Raw genomic sequence first — 8,973 nt, 5'->3', positions numbered from 1 at the left:
GAACCCTACAATGAGGTCAGATTCTGCTGAAAATGATCGTAGTGGTGGTTTATCTGGGTTGTCTGTCAATACCTTTGTGTGAGTTAGTTTTGAGGGGTCAGCATCTGTAGTAGTTTGTGGTTAGGTCTTAGCCTTGCAGATATGAATGCAGACTATACATTTGCATCCCAGGTGTGTGGCCTGAGGTGTACACAGGGGCAGACAATACCTTGTGATTCAGCCAATGTGGTAAGGGATGAGCAGTGGATAAATATTATACATGGCAATTCAGGGGAATAACTAATGCATTATTTTGCAAAATGTGAACTCTGGATCTTGATTCAAACAAATGAACTGTTTAAATTATTTATGAGACAATTAGGGAAACTTGAACACTGATGAAATAGTTGATGCTATTCCATCATCAAATGGAGTTGAGTGATGGGTGTGTGGGGGTTCATGTTACTGTTCTTTCTACCATGGCCTATAGTGAACATAAAAGGCACATAACCAGCCCCGGTGGGGGTAATCTGAGGTTTTCCGGAGGAAGCATCTTCTAAACTGAGACCTCAAGGATGAGAGGAGCTACCAAGCACAAACTGAGGGTAAGGGGATGAGATGTGGCGTATTGGGTGGCTAAGTCTTCCAGGTAGAGGGTGCTGCATGGGCACAGACCTGTAGATTGAAGGAGAGTCCCCTGGACAGAAAGAAGCTCAGCAGGATTGCATCAGAGTGTGGCAAGAGAAGAGGCTGGGAGACGAAATCGGGGTCAAAAGGCACTGATCAAGAGTCTGGACATCTTCTTAAGGGCAATGGGAAGCTGTTGAGCAGGGAAGTACCTGGCTGGATTCAGGGTTTAGAAAATCTCTTCTTAGGCTTGATGGTCCCAAGGGAGTCCCAACTTTAGAAAGTCTTTTTTGAGCACTCCAGCTCTCCTCTTTCGGAGCTGTCAGTAATTCCACCTTCCTCACCAGATGCTTTTTCTTCCTGCATTACAGGTTCTATGGTGGATAAATTGAAAGTCCCATGCTGATACAAGGGAAGGGCTGCTTACTCTTTGCTATGGACTGAATTGTGTCCCCTGCACACAATTCACACACACATTGTATGTTGAAGCCTTAACTCCTAATGTGACTATATTTGGAGATGGGGCTTTTATAGGAGGTAATTAAGGTTAAATGTGGTCCTAAGGGCAGAATCCTGATCTAATAGAATTGGTGGCCTTATAAGAAGCAGCAGAAGAGAGAGAGGTCTCTCTCTCCCTCCCTATGCAAACGTTGAGGAAAGGCCATGTGAGGACACAGTGAGAAAGAAGCCATCTGCATGCAAGGAAGAGAGCTCTCACTAAAACTGCACCATGCTGGTCCCCTGATCTCAGGCTTCCAGCCTCCAGAACTGTGAGAAAATAAATTTCTGTGGTTTAAGCCACTCAGTCTATAGTATTTGTTATGGCAGAGCAAGCTGACTAAGACATTCTTCCAAGTCCCTCTCCACCCAGATAATCCTGAGCTGGGATTTCCAAAGTTCTTAACCCACTAAGTTGATCAATTATTAAAGACCATCAGCATTATAGTCCCATTATAATCACAGTTTCATATTTATATACTCAGGTGCTTTTCCTCACTCTTATGCAGCCAAGCTACTGTATAAGGAGATGGTTCTACTGCAGCTGTAAATAGGCATAATAATTTGATGTTAGCATAATCATCCATCTCTCCGGTTTACTCTGAAAAGGCACATCTTAGGTTTGTTGGGATTTTTCCTACTTGAAAACTCTCAATCACTACATCAACATGCGGTCGCTAACTCCCAATTCGGATGAGCTGCACATGGTATTTACGGCATGTGTTTATAAGAACATAGCCTTAGTTTATATTTATGCAGTCCAAAATTATCTTCTTTAGCTATCTTTCATAGGCAAGGCAACTGTTCAAAACAAATTGCCTGGCAAATGACAGTCTTTGCAAATCTGGACACGATGCTTAAGTTGACTTTCAATTTCCTACATGACAGACTACTGAAGTATGTTCTTTGCAAAGTCTCTCAGTCCGAGTAAGTGAGTCTTTTATGAAAGCAGGATGAGAAGCACTAGCTGCTCTGGTAAGATCGCAAGGGAGCTAGGACCTCTGTAGCTGCCAAAGGGTTCTCCCACCACCTCTCTCAGTGCCAAAACCACCTTCAGTCATCCTTTCCTGCAGATATTACATCTTCCTTAACATCACTCTATTGATAGGTCTTTATGCTCGTGGATATGAATCTGTGTGAATTTGTTCCATGAGAATCAAACCTAAGAACTGTCATCTTCCTTTCTGTCTTAAATGAAACTAAATCTGGCTCAACCTTTATTGGCTTTAGTGGTGGAGATATCTAATTTTGGTGAAGAGTCCTGTCCCCACTCCCTTAGGATTGGACCCAGGATTTACTCAGTCCAGATATCTTGTCTTCTGAGCCGTTGGAAGAAGTGGCATTCTACTATCTCCCTCCTTTTTCTCCTCCCTCATTAGGGTGGGGGCTCTTTGCCAAAGCTCCTAGGTAGACCTAGGTTCTCAAACCCTTGGCACACTTGCAGCTCTTCCATTAAGAGCCCCTATCTCTGGGGATCTGGAAACTCTTCCTACTAGGCTTTAGGAGAACTGACACCCTCCATCCTGACTCCACCCGTCATCCTTGCGCAGTGGAGCTGTACCTTTCAACAAAGACTTTAACTGTCACCGCAATCAAGATACAGAACATTTCCACCACCCAAAAACGTTCTGACATGTCCCCTTCCCTGACCCTAGGCTTCAATCAACCACTGATTGATTTTCTGTCTAGGATATACCACACTATCCATTCACTAGTTGGTTGACATTTGGATGGTTTCCAATTTTTAACTTTTATGAATAATGCTGCTATGAACCTTCCCATGCAAGTTTTTGTGTGAATATGTCTTCATTTTTCTTGAGTAGATACTTAGGAGTGGGATCATGGATCATAGGGTAGGTATGTGTATCACTGCAGTAAGTTTTTGTTTAACCGTATAAAAACCTGCTCAAGTATTTTCCAAAGTAGCTGTGCTCTTTTGCACCCCTACCGTCGATGTATTTGAGTTCCAGTTGCTCCACATCCTTGCCAACAATTGGTATTGTCAGTCTTCGCAATCTTAGTCATTCTAGTGGGTGTGTATTATGTAAAATTTTAATAAATCTCCATTCCAAATACTCTTAGACATGACTCCACATTACAGTACTAATGCCTCTCAAAGGGGTATCAATTTAAGGTGCTACCAGTTAACATGTTAGCTATAGTTGTTCATATAGTCGTTCCAGTTCAGGGCCCTTGACACTCAATGACTTCCTAGAGGACATAACAATGGTTCCTAAAGCATTCTAATTCAAAAAATTTAGTGTTATTTCTTTGGAATGGGAAGGTGGAAAATGAATTATTACCGTTACTAGAGAAGACACACACTTTTCAAACGTGGGAAACCATTTATAGTGATTCTTTCTTGGGAAAACCATTAGAGATTATGAAGATGAGAACTGGTAGAGAGCAAAATCTGGAGAAAAATGTTGTTACTCTTATCAACTACTTTGGCAATACTTTAGTTATTAGACCCATCACTAGATCTTGTTGAATGGGTTACCGTAGAAATGAATATGTTATCATATCACAAACTTGTTTTCTGAATATTTTGATTTCTTTCTTCCACTATAAGCAAATTTTGCTGTAAATGTATGCATTTTATTTTATGCATTTAAAAATGTTATTCTGAGGAGTCCAGGGGCCAGCCCGGTGACATAGTGGTTAAGTGTGCATGTTCCGCTTTGGTAATCCAGGGTTCGCTGGTTTGGGTCCTGGGTACAGACCTATGCACCACTCATCAAGGCATGCTGTGGTGGTGTCCCACATATAAAATAGAGGAAGATGGGCAAAGATGTTAGCTCAGGACAATCTTCCTCAGCAAAAAGAGGAAGATTGGAGGCAGATGTTAGCTCAGGGCTAATATTCCTCAAAAGAAAAAAAAAAAAAAAAGGAAAAAATGGTATTCTGAGGAGTCCATAGGCATCACCAGATGGCAACAAGTTCCATGGCATATAAACAATTCCAGTGCCTGAGCCCATCCCTAGAGATTCTAATTTGGTTGATCTTGTTGATCAACTAAATGATTTAGTTGATTCCTTGATACCAAGGAATTTGTATATCTTTTTAAAGCTACTGTTTGCCAGGGTGGGACCCTTCAGGGTTGACACCTGTCATACAAGAGGTAGGGATCAATTCTAACATGTCATACAGAATGGGTTAATGTGATATTGTGATTTATAGTAAGAAATATATATTTGGTCTTCATCTCTGTTTGGGATACAGAGCTAGAACCTTTGGAATTTCCTGAGTGAAGAGAGTGACAAAGGTGTCTTCTGTTATGTTAATGAGGTGACTTCTGGGCTGCACCTAAGGATGGGGGCCGGTTGCCAGTGGAACCAACCTTGTGATCAGGGACTTTCAGTCCCATCCCCTGACTTCTGGGGAGGCAGAAGGGCTGGAGTTTGAGTCAGTCGCCAGTGGCCAATGGTTTAATTAGTCACGTCTATGTAATGAAGCTTCCATAAAAAGCCAAAAGAATAGGGTTCAGAGAGCTTCTGGGTTGGTGAACACGTGGAGATTTGGGGAGAATGGTGCACCTGGAGAGGGCAAGGAAGCTCAGAGTCCTTTTCTCACACCTTACCTTATGCATCTCTTCTGTCTGGCCATTCCTGAGTTTTGTCCTTATATACTAAACTGGTGATCTAGTAGGTAAAATGTCTCTCTGGGTTCTGTGAACCACTTTAGCAAATTAATTGAACCTGAAGAGAGAGTCCTGGGAACCTCCGATTTATAACCAGTCTGTCAGAAGCACAGATAATAAACTGGACTTCCAATTGGTGTCTGAAGTTGGTGTTAGGGGTCAGTCTTGTAGGACCGAACGCTTACCTATGAGATCTATCTCCAAGTAGATAGTGTCAGAATTGAGTTGAATTGTAGGACACCCAGCTAATGTCCGGAGCATTGCTTGGTGGTGGTTTGGGGGACACCCCCCAGGCACACACTCATGAATCAGAATTGGGTGTAGACCCCAATTAGTTAAGGAATTGGCTTTATCAAGGAAGAGAAAAACTAGCAAATAGAGAAGCAAGCAGTCCCACCTCCTTTCATATCTCAAGGAAAGTATGCCAGGTACAGGACACTGGTGGACACACTATGGGTTCTATTCTAGTGGAAAAAATCCCCTCCCTCTTCTGGCACAGACCCGTGCCAAGTGGTCTGGATTTGGGATGTCAGCTGTTGAATGAAGTTGTCTGGGAATGCCAAGTGCTTTGCAGCTGGGGCATTTGGGGATCTTGTAATACGAGGGCTATTGCATTCCCCCGCTGGCCAAATATTCCAGTCCAACAGGCATCCAAGCTTGGGTGCTGTCCTTCCACTGGAATGGGCTCATGCTGTGTCCAGCAGCTGTCCTGGCTCTGGCAGATCGCTCTTTCATTTAATTCGAAACTGAAGACCATGTATGAGCTCACCCTGGCCTTGTGGATTTTGCCTTTTCACAATAAAACCTATTTCTCAACTGATGCTGTATAATGTAGTGAAATGTGTTCAACCCTTTGCAGGAGAAGTGGCAGCCCTGAAGGGACATGTCTGGCACCACAGCTGATTTTCAACATGCAGCCAGGAAGGAGACAACCAGAAAAGCATGGAGCACAGGTAAACATTTAATCATCACTTGGGTCCAACTTCTGCATTTTGCTGAAAACGTACTTTGAGAATCCATTGGGTTCCCAAGACTTGTCATACATTTTCCATTTGTGGAGGTAGTTTAGACACAAGAAGATTGGGCCAGGGCTCTGAGCCCCAAGAACTTTGTCTCTGAGAGTTTTCAAGGCTTGAAGGACTCCTTTCCAATTTTGAGTACATAGTCTGAAGACATTTTCCCATTCAGCAGTGCTTCTTGAATAGAAAATTCTGAAATACGGAGGCCTGATGAAGTAGCCTGTACTAGATGAGTAAGGACCACAATGTAACATGCTCTAAAAGGAGAGGATGGGAGCCTTTCCTCACTCTGTTTCCCTCAGCCTGAGGGCATGAAACAGAACCTCAACGGTCCCCAGGATTCCTATGAAGGAGCACAAAATAGAGTAGATGCCCACACAAAGGAGCTGCCCAAGTGATTGTCCAGCAAGCAGATGCTTCACCCAGAGAGGACATGTGGCCTGGAGGCCAGCAAAGGCTGAGGGGAGACACGACTGCCTCTGCCTGAGGGGGCTTCTTCAGTGGCAAAAAGGGTCCGGATGAAGTTAGGTAGCCCTCCCAAAGTACCACATAACCCATCTCAACACAGCCCACCAATTCTATGGGGCCACCAGCAGCAGAGCCAGCCTGAGGGAATCCCCCTAGAAGGCCAGTCAAAGGAGGAGGTCAGAGGTCAGAGCCTTTTCTCTTCTTGAGTCCCAACAGCAGAGATCTAGGCTAGGAAGGTGCAGGGGTGGGAGGGGGAGAGTCCTGGGACATTCATTTCCAGCTCTCTGAGAGGGTAAGACTAACTTTTTGATGCTCTTCTATTTAACCCATTGTTTGGTAACATGAGAAGTTATTTAAGCTAGTTTGAGAGAAAAGGGGGAATTTATTATGCCTATATTCACAGACCAGGAACCAGATGTAGGAGGGCTTCAGGAAGGGAGGGAGCCTGGAACAAGAAGCCATCTCTCATCTCTGATTCTCTTGCCCATTCTCTGCCTCTCTGTCTCTCTGTCTCTCTCCTCCAACCCCACAGTCTGGCTTTCTCTGCTTCTCCTACACATGTGATACACTATGACCCCACAGAGCTTCTAAGTTCACATGTGAGAGTCCCGGAATCCTGCAGACACTGACCAACATCCTCTCTGTTCCAATATAAGAATCCTGGAGAGAGAATCCAATTGGCACAGTCAGATGCTCACCCAGCTTGGCCACAGCCAGATGCTGGGAATGGATTGTATGAGCATTGCTGCAGGCTTCTCCTAGAAGCAGGCCAGAACACAAGGATATGCACTCAAGTAGTTTATTTGGGAGGTGATCCCAGGAAGCACCTGTAGGGGAGTAGGGAAGCAACACAGGGAAAGGAAGGAAGCCCTGGATGTGTTAGTAAAGAATGGGCAACTAGGCCTCGATCCCACTAGGACCTCTGGGAGTGTATGAAGAGCACACCTCAGGGTTGTCTACATGAGCAGTAAGATAGCAGGGGTATTTATCCACCACCTCCCATCAGTCACTGGGTGAGGGCTGCTCTCAGAGGTGTTAATTCTCTGCCCTCCCTGGAGTTAGGTGGAAATTCCAAGCACTTACATCCAAAAGCACCTGGTGTGAAGGATGAGAGCCATATGGTCAAGGTACCAATAGCGTCTGTGATAGATATAATCATTCAGGAATGGGAAGGGAGACTCAGAAGAGCATGGTTGAAAATATGATTGGAGAAAATGAAATTTTCAATACCCCTCTGCCTTTGGCTTCCCTGTGAATTGACAATATGCATGAATTAAACTGTGCGTGGCTCAATAGCTGGAGAGAGATCACATGTCTAGAGAGAAATGAACACATGCATGTTGTAACAGAAGTGCGTAACACACACCAGCGAAACTCACCAGCAGAGAATCTATCCTGTACTCTGAATGACTTTAGGTGAGAAGAAAACTGAACTGTTCTTTTAAACACACTACTTTTGCTGGAAGGCATTAAAAATGTGAAAACAGGTGGCCGTGGAGCAGTGAATGTTTCCCTTCCTTTGCATTGTTATAATGTTGTTCGTGTAGTAAATGGACTTGAGAGTGAAACAATGTTCCTAAAATGCATTTTTTTCCACTAAAAAATGCCCCCCATCTTTTAGTGTCTCAAAGTTACATATTTTTCCTTTTTTTTTTTTAAGATTGGCACCCGAGCTAACAACTGTTGCCAATCTTCTTTTTTTTTCCTCCTGCTTTTTTCTCCCCAAATCCCCCCAGTACATAGTTGTATATTTTAGTTGTGGGTCTTTCTGGTTGTGGCATGTGGGACGCCGCCTCAACATGGCCTAACGAGTGGTGCCATGTCCGCGCCCGGGATCCGAACCCTGGACCGGTGAAGCAGAGCACGCGAACTTAACCACTCAGCCATGCGCAGAGCCCTCAAAGTTACATATTTTTCTAATAGCCTCGGGAGCTCAGTTAGTGCGAGTCCCCTTCGAAAACAATGGAACGTTTGTACTCAGCCTCTTTAGTGCCTGAAGCAGACAGTAAATGAGACTCAGGAGAATTTGGGACTCAGGCAAAGTTCCAGATGACATTTGGGGCTTAAATGCTCAGATGAGGCCTGTGATGGAGGGAGGGAAGGTTGGAGCCCAAGGGCCTTGGTTACCTATTTACAACACAAGGGATAACCAGAGATAACTGAGGGTAGAGGGTCCTGGTGGATGGAGAGCCATCTCCCCAACAAATGGGGCTGCCTGTGCTCTTCCGAGCATCTTCCCCACACCTTGAAATAGGAGAGATAGATTCTGCCAACCACTGGACACATCCCCTTTAGATTTCTCCAGCCCAGATTGGTAAGGACCCCGTGCTTTTCTTGGTGTATAATTACCCTACAGTCTCGAGTGTCTTAAAACAATTCACCGAACATTAAAAGATAGTTGCATCAGAACTTTTTTTTTTTAAAAAAAGACTGCTTTTCTTTAAAAGAAGTTTAACTATATCTGTTTTTAAGTTTAAAATATTAATAGAAGATACCCAAAACATTAACAATTTTTTTTTGTATCTAGGGGATAAGATTGTACTTGACTTTTACTTTTAACTTTATTTTAACTGTAGTACCTATTTTTTCTATAGTAAACGTGTATAATATGTTTATATATTTTTTCTGAAAGTGGGGAGTGAGAAAGACTCAACCTCAGAAACCAAAAAGAAGATTGATGAACTTGTCTTCACAAATATTAAATACTTCTTGAGTCAAAAGACATCAAAAATAAATTTAAAA

The sequence above is a fragment of the Equus asinus genome, chromosome 15, assembly GCF_041296235.1.
Source record: "Equus asinus isolate D_3611 breed Donkey chromosome 15, EquAss-T2T_v2, whole genome shotgun sequence".
NCBI classification, from domain to species: Eukaryota; Metazoa; Chordata; class Mammalia; order Perissodactyla; family Equidae; genus Equus; species Equus asinus.
The sequence above is the reverse complement of the archived record's forward strand: the minus strand, read 5'-3'. Positions refer to the sequence as shown.